Source organism: Herpailurus yagouaroundi, unplaced genomic scaffold (assembly GCF_014898765.1).
Source record: "Herpailurus yagouaroundi ecotype Mexico unplaced genomic scaffold, PumYag 186, whole genome shotgun sequence".
Classification (NCBI taxonomy): Eukaryota; Metazoa; Chordata; class Mammalia; order Carnivora; family Felidae; genus Herpailurus; species Herpailurus yagouaroundi.
Window position 1 is genome coordinate 8,905,452 of NW_024412417.1, and position 18,070 is coordinate 8,923,521.

The window sequence follows — 18,070 nt, forward strand, 5'->3', positions numbered from 1 at the left end:
TCCTATGCTTCCCTCTTGTCTCCTTCCTCCTTCTCTTTATTCAGTACCTTCTTGTGCAAATAACAGTTTCTAAATTAGATTCCCTGTTACCTTACAACTTGAAAGGCAAAGGCACAGACAGTATCCTCCTGGCAACTATTTATGATATCTTTCCCTTCCAGAGATTTGCCCTGTGGCAGCTTCAATCCATTATCATCACTTCTTTTGCCCATTTTGGCAGTTCCCCAAGACCTAGCGAGGGAAAAACAGATCTGCAGATATGCAAACCTCAAAATCAAGACTTAGTTAATGAAATCACTCCTCCACTTGCCCTTGCCTGTTACTGAATCCTGCTCCAGATGGGACGGAAAAAGAGCATTGGTCATGCTGTCAAAAGCAGATCAGATTTCTCCACTGCTATTTCTTCCTTTCTTAACTAAAAACAAAACAAAGCATGACACAAAAGGAACAGACCAAAAAAAAAAAAAAAAAAAAAAAAAGACACAAGGTGAGAGCAAAGGTAGTTTGTACTGTTTTCGTATTTCATGTATTCAATCACATTTCTCTTAGCAAATATGACTGGAAATGGCCCTTTTTCCTTCTTTTCCCACCTTCTGGCATTAGATTGATGGGTGAAGATAAAAATACACTAGCCCTCCAAGAAGAGCTCCCACCTCCTTGCCCTCTTCCTTGCTCCTGCTCACCTCTCTCTCTCTTTGTCTACCTCACTCTCTCCTTGAGTTCAGGGCTTAGAGAAATCTTTCACTCTTCTTTTGACAGGTGTCAGATAGACAGTATGAGCTCATTTAAGCTGAACTGTCTGGGGGAAACGAAATTTGTTCGGGAGAACAGCAATTTGGATGACAAGTGCCAGGACACACCAGATGGCATGACTGGAGAAACTCTGATCAGGCTCCCAGTTCACGTTCCAGGTGGCCTCTCTGTCTCTCTCTCTTTCACCCCCCCCATTCCTATTCTTACGTGTTCATGGTTGACCCAAACAGAAACCTTGAAATACAAATCAAGTTCTTCTAAGTTCCCAAGCAAAAGAGATGGTAGTGACTCAGCATGAGATGTCCACATTCCCCCCAAAAGAACAGCCACTGCTTACTTGCTATTACTTATGTTTATTATTCCCAGACCTGTTTGGGGAGGAGCATCAATTTTGAGCCCTGCTAGTTAGTTATTCAATAAACAAGCCTGTTACCTAAGCTGCAAACATTTTGACATTTTGGACACTCTCCCGCTATGGCTATAGTTTGGCAGTTCTTGCCAAGATATGAGCAGAAGTGTCCTCAAACTTCTTCCCCTTTTGCCACACAGCTTGATATTTTGGGTTCTTACTTGCCTGAAAGGGAACGTACGGTCATAAATGTCATGGGAAGCTATTTAGTGGAAGGTAAACACTTTTTGGTCCGTGTAAAACATTCTAAAATTCAAGGCTAGGGCACCGTGGCGAGCTCTAATCTATGAATCATTATATTCTTAACATACTCTGAGAACAGGAAGAGAGAGATCAACCTTCATAGACACAGGCGGAATTTCGCCTCTGAACACTGGTAAAATCATGTGACATTTGCTGTTCACTTATGTTTACAGTGAAATTCTTTCCCTCAACTTTGCTCTATACTGTTATTGGTCACTTGGCAGACCTTCTGAAACAGCAAATTCAAGTTGATGTTTTAGGTACACAAATAAAGCAAATGTTTTTAGTGCTGGGTATAAGGGGTCTTTTGGTCTATATTTGCTTCACATGAGAACCTTTATTGTTTCCCAGCCTCTGGACTTTGGTTCTGAATTTACATGTTTTGGGAAGTTCGATGTTGTTGATAATTCAGTGATGAAACTTATTCACAGAAAAGGCTTATTGTGAGTGAAAAAATTAACTACCAAATAGTGTAAACAACACACACTTTTCTTTATTGTTTAATTGTGTGCTAAATGATACATGTGTTTAGTATTAGGAATCTCCTAGTTGAGGCAAAACCAGTTGATAACAATGCCATACCTGTACGAAGGTGGAAATTTTATTAAAAGTTCAGGTAGAAATCAGAGAAGAAGCCTCTGAGCACCTCCATATAGCTATCACAACCCCCATGTAGTGAGATAGTACATTGTACCTCTGCTCTTCTCAGCAAGAACTTTTGGGACTTTAGCGTATATTATTGTTATTATTTAAGACTTAGTTTTTAGAGCACTTGTACATTTACAACAAACTTGAAAGGGAGGTACAGAGATTTTCCATGTACCCACTGCCTCCATATGTGCATAGCCTCTCCCATTATCAGTATCACTGACCAGAATGGAAAATGTTTTTTAAGTTTATTTATTTTGAGAGTGAGAGAGAGAGAGGGCACATGAGCATGTGCGCAAGTGGTGAAGGGACAGAGAGAGAGAGGGAGAGAGGATCCCAAGCAGGCTACTCACTGTCAGCACAGAGCCCAAATTTGGGGCTGGATTGCAGGAACCTAGAAATCATGACTTGAGGTGAAATCAAGAAGTGGACACCTAACCTAGTTAGCTACCCAGGTGCCAGAGAATGGTAAAATTTTTCACCAGAGTTTACTTTAGGGTTCATTCTTGGTGTTGTAACATTCTATGGGTTTGGACAGGTGTATAATGACATATATCCATCATTACAGTATCATTCAGACTATTTTCTCTGCCCTGAAAATCCTCTGTGCTCTGCTTACTCATCTTTCTCTGCCCCTAGTCCTGGCAACCACCAATCTTTTTTATTATTTCCATATTTTGTCTCTTCTAGAATGTCATAAACCTGGAATCATACAATGGATAGCCTTTTCAGATTGGCTCCTTTCACTTAATAATATACATTTAAGGCTCTTCTGTATCTTTTCACAGCTTGGTAGCTCATTTCTTTTTATCACTGAATACTATTCCATTGTCTGGACATACCACAGTTTGTCCATTTACCTGATGAAGCACATCTTGGTCATTTCCAAGTGATAAATTGGAATTCATTCGGAAATTATGAATAAAGCTGCTATAAACATCCATGTGCAGGTTTTTACGTGGACATTAGTTTTCAACTCCTTTGGGTAAATACCAAGGAGCACGATTACTGGATGGTGCATATTTAGGTGTGTAAGAAACTGCCAAACTGCCTTTCAAAGTGGCTGTACCAGTTTGCATTACCACCAGCAATGAAATAGAGTTTCTGTTTCTTTACATCCTGGCCAGTATTTTGTGTTGTCAGTGTTTTAGATTTTGGCCATTCTAATGGAGTTTCGTACTTGTTCCCAGTTTACATATGATGTGTAGCATCTTTTCATATATCTGTTTGCTATCTGTATGTATTCTTTGGTGAGGTGACTGTTAAGGGCTTTGGCTCATTTTTAAATCAAGTTGTTTTCTTCTTGTTGAGTTTTAAGAGTTCTTTGTATATTTAGGATAAACATCCTTTATCACATGTGCCTTTTTCTCCAAGTCTTTGTCTTGTCTTGTCTTCCAGTTTTCTTGATATTATTTTTGGCAGAGCAGTTTTTGATTTTAACGAAGTCAAGCTTACCAGTTCTTTCATGAGCTGTTTTTGGCATTGTATCTAAGAAGGCATCACTGTACCAAGGTCATCTAGGTTTTCCCTTATGTTATCGTCTAGGAATCTTATATCTATGAATATAAACATGTAGATCCATGATCCATTTTGAGTTAGTTTTTTGTGAAGGGTGTAAGGTCTGTGTCTGGATTCATTTTTTTTGCATGTGGATATGCAGCATCTTCTGTTGAACAGGTTATCTATGCTCCATTGTATTGCCTTTGCTTCTTTGTCAAAGATCAGATGACTGTATTTATGTGAGTCTATTTTTGGAATCTCTATCCTATTCCATTGATCTGTTTATCTATTCTTTCACCAACACTCCATCCTGTTTTGATTACTGTAGTTTTAGGGTAGGTCTTAAAGTTGGGTAGTGCCAGCCCTTCAGCTTTGTTCTTCTTCAATATTGTGTTGGTTATTCTTAGCACATTATTTTTAACAAGTTTCAATTTCTGATTTTTAAGGACATATCAGCAGACATAGGAATGATAGTGGACAGTTTGACACTGAAGGAAGACACAGGAAAACTAAAGCGTAGCCACAAACTGGATTGCCATACTCTACAATGGTGGAAATTCATAAGTGTAACATTGAGTCCCCCAGAAAAGTTGTGTTGTATCTTCTTTTTAAGAAACAAGGTGGGGAGCTAAAGACCCAGTAAAAGTGTTATATGTATAATTTACTTATTATAAGGAACTGGCTCATAAAATTATGCAGGGCGATAAGTCCCAAGATCTGTAAGTTGGAGATCCAGGAGCCTGAAGGCCTGAGAGCCAGTAAGGCCAATAATATGGTCCCAATCCAAAAGCTGGTGTGTTCTCCAGAAAAATTCCAGGTGGATTGAAAGTTAAATACTTAAAAATAAAAATAAATACACTCCCACATATGTGGACAGACTAGTACTAGTGGGAGTCACTTTTCGACTCTTGATGGAATAGAAATGAAAAAGAGATGGACAGGTTCATTACTTAGATAGTTTTAGCTCCGATGGTGGGAATACCAATAAAGCTGAGGTTTAAAAATTCAGAAGAATGGAGAAAATGCTTGCCCATAAAAACAGAAGTCTAACAACTAGAAAGTTTGAAGAGTTCATATGAAAAAAAAATCTGGTATGTTCGAGACCTGTGAGGAGCCAATGTTTCAGTTTGAAGGCAGGGAAAACTATGTCCCCGTCTGAAGGCTGGGTAGGAGAGATTTTTACTCTGAGAGAGAAATCTTTTTGTTCTATATAGACTTTCAACTGATTGGATGAGATCCACTCACATTGATCTCCTCCAGAAACACCCTCATAGAAATACCCAGAATGATGTTTGACCAAATATCTGGGCATCCCATGGCCCAGTCAAGTTGACACATAAAGTTAACCATTTCAGCCATCCTTCCAGTCAGTCATATTAAGATATCTTCCTATCTCTGGACAGCAGGTGGCTGTTGAGAAGGGCCAGGGAAAGGAGGCTGGTGGTATTGTTATAGGCCCAAGAATCCAGGGCAAAAACAATAAATCAAGCCCTGATAGAAGAATGCCTGGTTCTGAGAAATAGGTAGATTAGCTTCTGAATTATGTAAAGAATTCATCCATTCATTTTCTTCATTCTAGTCTCAACTCACATACTACTTCCTCAGGGGGACTGTCCCTAGACACTGTCTAAAGTAGTCCTTTAAGCTGCTCTCATTTATTTAAAAAAAACTATTGAGGGCCTACCCCTTGAAAGTCACTGGAAACTGAACAATGACTGTGAATAACAAACATGATTCCTGCTTTCATACATATCACACACTGGTGGGGGCAGATATAAGCTAAAAAAAACAACAACAAAGAATGTAATTTCTGATAGTGATAAATACTATAAGAAATAAAATAGAGTAATGCGGTAGAGTGTTGACTTGGGCATAGTAGTGATTGTACTAGCTACACTGGTCAGAAAAGAAAGACCTTTCTAGATCACATTCAGCTTAGATTTGAATGATGAGAAGGACATATTCATTCAGAGACCTGGGTGTAGAGCCCCTTGGGCCAGAGATAACAACTCAACAGGGAGAACCACTTGGCCTGTTCCAGGCATTGACAGAAGCTGATGTGACTGGAACAGAGGGAACAAGGGTTAGAGAGGTAGGAAGTGGCTGGCAAAATGGTCGGCAGGACCACATCTTCATGGAAGGTCATCTGGGCCTTGGTTTGGAGATTGCATTTTACCCTAATGGAAATGGGTTTTAAGCAGAGGAGTGATACAGACTGATTCATACTTTAGGAAATCCCTGACCTCTGGGTGGGACGTAGATTGCGGGAGCAGGAATAGAAGTAAGAAGACCAGACATTTATAAGGCTGCTGCCAGTGACTTGCTGAGAGATTATGAGAGTTGGACTGTGGTAGTAGCAGTGGAGACGGTGGTCAGTGGTCAGATTTGGCTGTTTTGTAGGCAAAGAATTCGAGACTGGCTGATTGATTGGATGTGGGAACAGGGAAATTAGGGATTCAGAGGTGATCGCTAGATTGTATTTTCTTAATGGCACTTATTTTTGTTGGAAATATCTTATTTCATTGTGTACTTCTTTGCTTTCTGTCCCCTCCAAGTGAGAGGAGCAACCTTGCTTATCTTATCAGATACTGCCTAATCCTTAGTATCTAGAACAGGACCCATTGCTTTAAATGAATACATATATAAATACTGATTGAGCAGTTTGTATGGAATAGGCCTGTCCTAAGACTGAGATACAGAGGAGAACAAGACAGAGAGAACCTTTGCAGACATGTAGCCTGCATTCTGGTGGAGGAGACAGACAATAAACATGTAAATTAAGTTGTTTCAGATTTTGGTAAGTGCTGTATTGAAAAAAGGATCAATAGCGTGGTGCAGGAAAGATCTCTAGTTTCTCTGCATATGTTCTCCATATGTTCATTAGATTGTAACTTCTGTGAAAGCAAGGACTAGGTCCTATATTCTTTGTATAGTGCTAAGCAGATAGTATGTACCCACAAGCCCTGGGATAGTCATGCCCAGAAGCCATCCTTGGTTCCTGGTGGGCCTTAGTTCCCTTTTTTGTTGTCTGTGCGATGTGACCAGCTAGAGAAGTTGGCTAACTCCCTCCTTTTTCTTGTAGATCAACAACACCTAGACCCATGGGCCTGTGCCTGGACAGACCTATAATTTAACTGATCCCCTGGCTTTGGGTTGTTAATAAGCATGGGAAGCCCACCTATGGATTTGCCAAGCCACACACGGCCTTGCCGCAAATTTGTCACTAGTGGTGCCTCAAGGCCACTAGGGAAGAATTAAATCTGTAAGGGAATAAACTTAGGCCAATAAAGAGGGAGTGCCAGAAAGCAGTGGCCAAAGGGATCCGAGGAGCATCTGCATGTTTATCAAAAAACAAAACAAAAAAGTCCCACCCCTTCCTCCTCTATTTAAGAAACATATTTAGACCTTTTCTTATGAAGTCATTTCTTCCACAGTATCTGCTTTGAACAGAAAATTTTCAAAAGAGCTTTATCTGCCCTCAAGCAGTCTTTTCCTGGGATAAGGAATTACCCTTAGGCACAATTAGGGGAAAATTTTTACGTGGGTTGTTGGTCCTCTATCAAAATGAAAAGTGAAAAATGAAAAATCTTCCTGAACTAGAGTAAGCATGGAATGCTCCAGTAGCACAGTATTGTGCAGTTGTCCTTTTACACACTACTGTGATGCATTTTAGCCAGAACAGACTTTTTGGTTGTCAGATAGTCAATAAATATTTATTACATGCTTCCTGAATAGTGGTTCTCCACTGGGAACTGTTCCTCAAGGTTTGCCTTTGTGTTACTTTTCTTGTCCGCATGTTCCCCATAACTCAAGATCGCTGACCCATTTAGCACCTTTAGGAGGAAAGGAAAGTGAGGCTGATCGGAAAGCAGACTAAGAAGAGAGGAGCCATGAAAATGTTTATGCCGTGAAAAACAGCTTAGCATAAAGGCTAAGGAGACAGTAGAGAATTCATAATTCAAAGTGGATTGTTTCAGTGAATGATGCCCTGCAATTTGAAGGTCTGACTGTTTCCTTGTTGATAAGCACCATAGTCAGAAGTCTCTTTATTTTGACTTAGGTCAAAACAAGTGTAGAGCATTGACCACGGGAGGACACTCTGCCAGGAGTGAGGTAGGATACTGAGATCCATCCAGTCTTCGGGGGTCTCAGTGTTGAGTGCAGAGATGTGTACATGAAGACTGCATGTCAAGGAAGACTACGCTAAGATTTGTAAGAGAGATATGAAGTCTTGTGGGAACACAGGGGAGGGAGATACTTCTTGGAGGAATCCAGGCCTGGCTGGGGATCCTTCCACACACTTTATCCCAGCTCCTAATTTTGAATGTTCCTCTTGGATTATTAGTTTTCTCTAGCTTGTGGCAGGCCTCATCAAGCCTGGTATGTGTGTCTGTGTTTGCTTTTATCAGATGATCTTCTACCTACTTTGAGTTTACCCTTTGTTTCCAATTCCTTGCTTAACTTCAGAGTTCTTTGCACAACAGGGTCAAATATTCGGAAAGTTACTCCTTTGTTTCCTACCCAAATGAAGATCACTGATGCAAAATTGTATGAGCAAAATGGATATGACTAAAGTCACCAACACTGGGTAGTTCAAAAGAAGAAACCTCCCACTCCCTCTACTCTTACCAGCTTCTTTCCTTCTCTCCTATCAAGGCAAATATGTTGCTAGTGCACTAATTTCCCAGCTGTTGTAATCAAGTGCCTCCTTTCCTGTGATGCAGAAAGCTGTGTGTATCTCTCTACTTCCAAGGTGACTGAAACATTTAACTGGTTTTGAGAATTAGTTACTTTTTAAAATAGGCAGTTTTGACCAATACACATAAATATTTTGCTTGACTCCCCCTCCCCCACCGCCGACCACTGTATCCAAGTCAGTATTCTTAGATGTAATCATTGATGTGAGTTTTTAAGAAATCACAGATTTCTTTTCCATGCACGGACATGTATGTGTACAAATGTTATGTAAATGTGTAGTTTTATGTTTTTTCTATCAACTCAGTGTAGAAATCTTTTTACATCAGTACATGTAGCGCTAATTCATTGCTTTTATTTTTCATTTTTTCCCTCTTGATATGATATATGTTTTTCTAACTCTTTCTATGCCTTATAATTTTTGCATGAATGCCAGACATTGTTTTCAAAAGCTGTGGAATCTTCATAGGTTTACCTTTCCTCTGCTACACAGATTAAGTTGAGGGACTGAGTACCTTAATCCAAGCATATATTATGTTGCTTCAAAATAGGTTAAAATTTCATTAAGACTCAGTCTACTTTCACTGTGCCCTATTTTTGTAGTATGGCCCTTCAGGGCTTTTGGTCAAAAGCCTGGTAGATCTTTGAATCCTTAGCACTGAGAGACCGCAGAATTTCTGGTCTGCTTTTGAGAAATTTCAGCTTAGTTCTTATAGTTTTCTGCAGGCAGCTTCAGAACTTGACAAAAAAACTTGCCGGGGAGACCAACTCTGTGGTCAGGGCCCCTCACATGTCCAATTTTGTCACTGAAGTTCAAATGGCTGCCAGAGGATCTGCTAGTTTCTCAGTCCCAGCAGCTGCCCTCTGCCCAGGCCTATTCTGATTCTGTCTCCCTGATCCTCTAGAGTGAGCCAACTCAGGAGTGACAAATGGTCCCTATAGGTACCTGCATATACTTAGGCCACCTCTGAAATCTTTTCATTCTGGAATTTTACTTTTTCATAGTCCTCTTTGCTTTAGCAACTCTAATGTTTTTAATATAACTATTTTTGTAGTTTATTTGACTTTTCTTATTGTTTTAGTGGGAATGTTGGCCTGCCATGAACAACTCTATATCCAGAAGTAGAACTTTCTCTTATTGTTTTTAGCTTCTGCAGATTATTTCATTGCATTATGTATTATCTTCTGTAGTTTATTTAGCCATTCCCCTGTTTATGGACATGCTGAGTATTTTAATTTTTCACTTTTACAATCTTGGAATTAAAATTCAAGTACATGCATGTTTGTGCACTTACTTACTTATGGCAATTACTAATACCTGGAATTTCTGGATCGAAAAATATGGATTTTTAGTTTTAATAGAGATTGCTGAATTGTTCTACAAAAATGAGTTACATTTAAATCTCAGGGTGGAGGCTTTCTCTCTATTGGACCAATGCTTTTTAGGTCAGTATCTGATCTAATAGCTTGAACCTAGTACCAAATAGTTTTCCTAGGAACATGCAGAGGCCTATTAACTCTTTTAGAGATGCTGACCACACTGAGGGTTTACCTGCTATGTTGCCCTTGCCACTGTGACCCCAGTGCTCTCCTGAGGATACATTCGGTACTTTTACAATGTGTTAGATGATCATGTGCTAGATTATAAGAGTTCAAAAAATTCTCTAAGACACCAAGGGAGTGATGTAAGCACTGAGGAGTCACTCAGTAGAAAAAAACAAATCACTAAGAATAGCATATTTTCAATACAAGACATCTCGCTCTCCCTCTCGCTCTCCCTCTCTCTCTCTCTTCCTCTCATTTTCCCAGTTGAAAAGCTTAGCTATGATTGCTCTGAGAGAATACCGGCCACTGCTTCATAGCTGTGGGACCTGCTCTTTGTTCGTATGACTGATTTTCCCGTGCATGCTATAACATCAGTCCTTTGGATTGTTTGCTCAGTATGTTTGAATACCTTTTGAGATCCTCTCAAGGTCTTTGGCCCAGTAGCCATTTCTTTTCCTGGTAGGGCATGGAGAGTAGTAGTAGGAAGGTAGTCTTTTCTAGGCACTTATTATTGTCAAGCAGTAGGAATGATTGGTGCTGTGAACTTGGGGTGCGCAAATGTGTTCAGCCTATAGGAGCTCCTCCTATTCATAGGGCAAATCTGCTGAGAGTTATCTTGGGTCTCCTTTCACTCCAGGATAGATTTAACTTCTTGGCTGAATAGGTAGGAGGTAGGATAAATCTCAGGCCTCTGGACACTGAACCTAAAATTCTAAAAGAAAATTTCTTACTCTTTTTCCCCTTTGCAGTTGCTTAGTTTTAGGCAACATCCATACACTCTCTTTTGCACTGAGACAAAAAAAACTGTAATGCTTATTTTCCATTCTAATAAATGGATCATCAATGTGCATTTTCTGGTAATAAATACATGTTTACTTTGAATTAAAATATTTGATATTTTATTAGATATAAATAAATAAATATCCAGTATAATATTGGATATAATGATGTCAGTTTAATTCTTTGAAGTATAGTGAGGGAGGGGTCAGAAGGAAAGCAGGCTCCTCAGGACTCATTCATTTATTCACTCTTCATTAAACAGTTATGAAATCCCTACCAAGCATGAGATCTCGGGCTTTGGACTGGTGATAGGAAATGAATAAGGCTGTGATAATTTTGTTGGTACTCTGACATAAAAATTGTCTAGATTGAATTCTAAGCCAGCATGAGCCTTTTAGAATTTAGAAAATAGAAACCAAACAAAAATACTCCAGTTAGGAGCAAAATTGTATAACCAGTTGTGTGAGAAAGTACTCTTCTTTTTACCAGTATTTTAGAATCTTATGACTAAGACTAAGCAGAAAATTGGGAAGAACAGTAAAGGGGCAAGAAGTTAATGGAATGGGGACAGAGCTGAGAGGACAAAATTTGAACTGAAGGAGGAAAAGCAACAAGGGTTGAGGAAGGTTGTTTAGGTCACTAGGATTACAAGATCTTCTATTTCCTAATCAGTACATTGTGACCCTGAGGATGTAAAGACATGATGAGGATATCACTGGGGTGTGATAAATTCTTTCCATTCTCACTTCCCTTTGCTAATTTTGGCATCAGAGTTGTTGCAAAGAATATGCTCAACAGGGTATGGAGATACGTCTTAAACAGGTGTGCCTATTCTTAAGCAAACTTGATATGTTCAAATTCCGATTTATTTACTTAACACAAATTAGATGATTATCCCGAATGCCTGGTACCCAGTAGTCCCTACACTGGGGATGCACATGACAAACACATTGGTCCAGCACTCTGGGCGTGAGAAGCCTTGAGGATGGGCAAGCTGGGATATACCCAACCATGTTGTAAAATAGTATGTGATTAAGACTTTAAAGAAATGCAAACAAAATATTGTGGATATTCAGATAGGACAGTACTTCTGGTTGTTGAGGAATTGAGTAGAGGGAGGCAAATAAATTAGAGAAGTTTTCATGAAGGGAAGTGTATTTTAACTGATCACGGGAGAAGATTTGAATGTCAACAACAGATGAATATCAACAGAGATGGAGGATGTGGACATTACTGGTGAGGAAACAGCAGGAAAAAAGCCATAAAGAAGGAGAACTTGTCTGATGACTACCCGTGTGTAATGAGGTAGGGGTAGGGGTGGAGGATGCAGAGAAGCAATGTAGTCTGGGGTCACACAGTATAGCTTCATATCCCTTCTTATAAATATGGACTAGACCCATGCTATCTGACCTTTCTGAGTCTCAGACTCCCCATCTTTAAAATGAGGATAATATTATTATAATAATATTTATTTTGCTTTTTTTTGTGTGGTTTGATTTTTTTTTTTTTGGTGAAGATTGGTTATAATCTATGTAAACTTTCTGGCTCTTAATAAATAGAAAATATATGGCAAATAGGTTGTCTCAATTTTGGGCAATGGTATTAGATAAGACAAAAAAAGTAGTGTATAATCAACTTTTGGATGACTTTAAGGAGCTAGTTTAAAAATACAGACTTTAATTTATATGTAGGGATAGGGGAGCCATTGAAAATTTTTGACCAGGGAATGATGTGATTTAAGTTTACAATTTAAAATTTTGTACTGATAGCAATGCTGATGCTAGATTCATTGTAGAATAAAATATCAAAGAACAATTAGATAATGGAGAATGGTGTCAGACACTGCTAATCACACCCGAGTATGTGTTCTTTCTTCCTTCACAGTAATAAAATCCATGATTTTTAGTTGTGAACTTGGCCATCTAGAGTAAAAACTGTATTTCCCAACTTTCCTTGTGGCTAGGTGTAGCTATGAGACTGTGTTCTGGCCAGAAGTATCATGCAACATGCCTAGAAGTTGGCTGGAACACAACCTTTCCTTCCATCACTTTTCTTATGTCACTTAGATAATCTGCTATCTTGGTCTTGGTCTAGTTCTGGCTGCTCATTTGGATCCATGGATTGTCATTACAGCCCTAGACTGAATTTCACCAACTTCTCCATGAGAGAGGATTAAACTATCTTGAAGCCACTGAGACTTTGAGATACTGTTACTTGCAGTAGAATCTAATCCTAGCCAACTCAGAGCTAGGAATGGGAATATGAACGGGAGCTTAGTTTCTAGGATTTCAAGCCAATATCAATAAAGGAAGCAAGCAGGAAGATGATCCTTTTGGCTTGGGGTCCAATCCAGGCAGAGATGTTAGATGATTAGCAACCAGTGTTAGGGGCCTGGAAGAGAGGTCGGAGTGGGGGATTATAGACTTGGAGTGGGAAACAGGCCTCTAAATAGCTCTGATAACTGACCTTATTGGAGGGGATGAAATTTCCAAGGGAGTAGAGTGTAGAAAGAGTGTGAAAAAATAAGTGCAAAAAACCGAAGCCTGACCCTCGGTGAGGTCTCTACCCATGGAGGAGGAAGAAGCAAGAGAGATAGTGAGGTGAGGTAGAGATGCATGGCGATTGTGAGGGGTCAAAGAAAGAAGGATTGAGACTGAATTGGAGAAGCTTATTTCTTTTGCACCTGGCAGGAAATGTGCAAGAAGAAAAGGAATTTCCAGGTTTCCCATAATTAAGAATGTATGGATTATACGTGTTCGTTAATGGATAAAATGTTATTTTATTGAATTTTTCAGGAAGGACTTTGATTCCAGACCATAGAGTTATTTTCTGCTGTTAAGAGCTTTGGTTAGGCTCTTCTTGGTGAGCAGGTGCATACCAAAGTATCTCAATGAGAGAATTACCGAAGAATTCCACAGAGGATGGATGGTCTTGGTTAGAAAGTCACTTAATGGTTTTAAAGCTGTGATTAGATGATCATGCTGCTTAAACAACAGACCATGAAGATTGAGAACTCATGAATGGTTTTGGTATTAGCATCAAATAAAATTAATAAGAAATTAGATTTGACACGTTATAATAGCATGCATAATTATCTTTGGACTTGGTGATGACAGGTCATCTAGTAATGGGCCATAAGTGGTAATACTCAGTATTACTTTTGCCTGAACATATGCCAGAAATTTATGGGGAGAGCTGTAAGAGGGAATAATGAGAAATATGAGGGAAAGGAAGGTTTGCGCTAAGAGGAAGGATGGGGAGGAGGAGGGCACTGTTCCGTCCTCTCCCGCTTCCTAACTAGCTTATTCTAGAGCTGGAGGCCTAAAGTGACTTGCCCCCAGTTGAGCACCTAGGATGTCAACCAGCACCAGTGCTCACCCTCCAGGGCCAGCAAATCTGCCAGAAGTATTCTCTCATTTAGAAAAGATGAAAGATATCGCTGTCTGTGGTGCCCTGATTTCCTGAGATGTCTTCAAGACTTTATGCATGGGTCAACCCAAAACTTTTCTGCTCCCTGCCAACAGGAGAGGAAGAGGCTGCAGACCTTCAGTGATTATAGTTATCCACACTCATCAGGAGTTTAAAGGGGCAGGTCTGTGTTTATAAAGGTTACAGGTATCTTGGACAGGGTGTTGACCTGAGCAGCAGTATACAAAAACAGTTACGTCTTCCATGTTTTCAAAGATGAAACAATGCAGAGTGTAGGACCATAAGAAACTCTAAAGAGTCACAAACCATGATAACAAAATAACATTTACTGTCATATCTTCCAAACCGAGAGGAGTGCTTAAAATATTTGCTGGATGAATTTTGGGTAAATTTTCTTATTTCCATAATATTTAAAACTTCATCCTAAATGTAACCTGTGCTCTGTATTTTCAAACATAAGGAAAGGAACACTAATAGCAAATTGGAGGAATGGGATGGGGGATGAGGCATAGCATGGGGAGAGGAGTGAGAGATAGCATGTGTTCTCCATAAAATATTCATTGTAGGTACTGGCAAAATCTTGGTTCACATTTCAGTTCCTTTAATACTTTTTTTTAATGCCTATTTTTGAGAGAGAGAGAGAGAGAGAGAGAGAGAGCGAGAGAGCACGCATGTGAGCAGGGAAGGGGCAGAAAGAGGGAGACAGAGGATTAGAAGCGGGCTCTGTGCTGACAGCAGGGAATCCAATATGGTTACCATGAAATCATGACCTGAGCCAAAGTTCGATGCTTAACTGGACTGAACCACCCAGGGGCCCCAGATTTTGGTTCCTTTGATTGCTAATTGTGTGATATAGGGCAAATTACTTACATTTGAGCCAAAGGTGTCTTAATTTTTAAAATATGAGTAACAATGCCTACCTTTTATGATTTTGTAAAAGTAAAGAAGTTTTGTGAGAATCTTCTTAGTAAATTCTAAGTGACAATGCAAATGTTGGACGTTATTATTGATACTAATAGCAATAGTAATAACAATTGTAGCAGTGCCAGGGAGTGGGGTCTGTGGAGGAAGGCACGAGTGGAATGCTTCTGTGGAATATATGGGCTTTGGGCCTCTGGATGTATAGGAAGGGGGGTGGCTCCAAACAGTAGAATAATAATGATGGCTGCTATTTTAAATTACAGTGTGCCAGGCATCCTGTATAAGCTGTTTTACAGACTCACCAACACTCTGAGCTAGATATTATCTCCATTTACAAATGAGAAATCTGAGGCTGAGCCTGGTTATGAAAGCTACTCTATAGATCATACTGTTATTGTCAAAAATGGATTTGACCCCTGGTTTCTCTAGTTCATATGGTGACTATACCTCTCCAGAATTCAACAGAGAATCAACACTTCCTTGAATGACAGCTGAGTCACATTGAATACTTCAAAAGGCCAGCCCTCCTACTCAGACCCTGTGAGTCAGCCTGGACTAGAGAGGCAGGTATGGAGAGTAAGGCACTGTGGTAAACTGGCTCTGTCTTGGGGGAGAACAGAGGAGGAGGCTTTGCTTAGCTTTGACTTAGTTTTGAGCAGCACATAGATGATGTGCTGAGATACCCAGGTGTCTCTTTCCTTGACAAGTGCATGCAAAAGGAGCCCAGTGGGACCCTTTCTGGTGTTTGTGGTCGATATGCTACCTGTGGAGGGTGGCCATTTATTGAATTCCTATTCCACTCAACTTCAGTTCATTTGACTTTGGAGGAGCTGCAACATGCCCTTGCCTCTTAATCTGGGCTTTCTCTGGAGTTGCTGTGTGACTGAGTCTTTGTCAGACTTAGTTAGAAATTCAGATGATATCGATTTTAAATATATCCATGGAGTTTGAGAACAGTTACTGCACAGACGAGAAAGAGAGGTTAAATTTTTCCTAAACTTAAGTTGTCTGTGTTAAACTCATCATCTACTAGTAATGGACATCATTATGGAAATAATAACTTATATCTTATTCATCCATCCGTCAAACATTTATTAAAAGCCTACCATGTATTAGTGTGCATACAAAGTGCTAGGCATATAGAGATAAATATATGAACAATGCTTGTTCTAGAGTAGGATGGAGAGCCTGAGGGTGGTATTCGGGTTTGTCGGGGAAATACGTGCTCAGCAAGCTTTTGCAAATGTGTGAAATTTTTTTTTTCCTTAGAGGACAGGAATTGCATTTGTTTTGCTCACAGATATAGCATATCTTCACAGAATCTAGCACAGAAAATGGCTTAAGAACCCAAGACGTTTTGTGAGTTGACTTAATATTTCAAATATTATATTATTATAACGTATTATTGATGTTTCCACCTACATGATCAAGTGGCCAGAATGAGTTCATTCAACCCTCAAGTCCTTTTTGCCCCTTTTAGTGAGCTGGAAATTTTGGTTGCCAAAGTCAACCTGGTAGCCAAATGTTTAAATTTTGGTAATTAATGATTGCACTTAGTCACAGGTTTGATGAGTGATTTATTTTTAATAAAAGCAGAAGGTTCATGACAAGCTCAGCAAATCTGTTGGCAGTTTTAAGGCATTACACCAGGTTGCTTAGGAAAAATTCCCAGCAAATGATACCTATTAGATTATATAATATTCTTGCAAGGCAACTAAGAAAATAATTTTTAAAATTATGTCTGTTTTGCTATTTAAAAGGGGAAATTACCTGAAAAGGGAAAAAAAATTGTGGGGAATTGATTAGATATTTGATGATTTTTTTTTTTTGTAATTCAAAGGAGTAGTAGATTTTGATTTCTCCCAAAAGTTAAACTGTAGTTCTAAAAGTGGAAATAATAGTTTCCATTTGATTACTAAATATTTTAGAGTTGGCTTACCCATTTTTTGATGATTTTAGTTACCCCTTCCTTTTAAAATTCAAACTCTAAATTTAAGGCTATACCTCAATAGAGTGTTTATGAAGTGGGTTAAAGCTTAGGGAATGTTCCAGTGCAATCTAAAACCACACCAAGTACCAGAGGTTTTATGTTTGAAAAGTGTTCTAATCAGTGATGGATTTGGAATTATTGCCAGGTGATTCTTGAATCTTTAGGCCTAGGCCTTATGAATACATTATCCAGATGTTTATAAAATGCCATTCTACTAATGTCCTGTTTATACTTTGACTTTGTGGTAAAGAAATACATTTGCCTACTTCAAAGTACCAGATGAAACTATTTTACATCAACTAAATATTATACTTGAGCTGTTCAACAGCCCTTCACCCTCACTCCCTCTGCCTTAAAGGGACTTATTCCCTATCATCACCTATTTTCTCTATGACATATGACAGGAATCCAGCCTGTTTTGTGGAATTTTGTGTGAATACTAAGTCCTTGGTAATGTTTCTTATTCCTTTACTAGCTTTTCTACTTTCCCCCAAATGTATTGTCTCTTGGAAATAAAAGTTTCATTTCTCAATTTTTAAAGCCAGATTATTAATTGAAACTATTCAATATGAATGCAGGAACACCCACTAATTCCTCAAAACCCAGCAGCAGAATCTAATCCTTTGAAAAATCTGTCTGCTTTACTTATCACTATTAATCAGTTTAAGATGACTTAGAAAGGTATATTGGGAGAAAGAAATAGCAAAAAAAGAGGAGAATGAAACAATATTAAAGCTGACATTTTATATTCAGGTTGGGAAGGTAAAAAAGAAGAAAAACCTTCTTTTACTTTTTCATATATTTTTTGAGTAGTTTTGCCGCATAAATTTACATATATACTATTGGGCTTGGCGTATATACACAATTTTGAGACACGTTTTAACCATTTTCTGTGTCATTACATATTCTTCAAAATATGGTGATTAATGGCTGCAGAGGTATTCGTGATGACTTTACCACCCTTTATTTGATCTTTCCTATTTTTCTATGGTGCCTAATCTCAGTCCCATGGTGATTCACATCCACCCTTGGTCTTCACTGAGCCCCTCTCGGCTCACTATTATTAATTAGTCCTGGTCACCAAACAATTCTGGCTCTTCATTTTCTACACATAAAAGAGCACTGCGCTTTCTGGCACCATTGGGTTTTGGTGAGAC

General features: G+C 39.0%; 1 protein-coding gene across 8 annotated transcripts in view; it reads left to right on the plus strand.

The window, feature by feature from the left end:
- The window catches only part of CPQ (carboxypeptidase Q), a 465,818-nt gene that overhangs the window by 82,193 nt on the left and 365,555 nt on the right, over positions 1-18,070 (plus strand). The gene's annotated exons all lie outside the window — the stretch shown is intronic.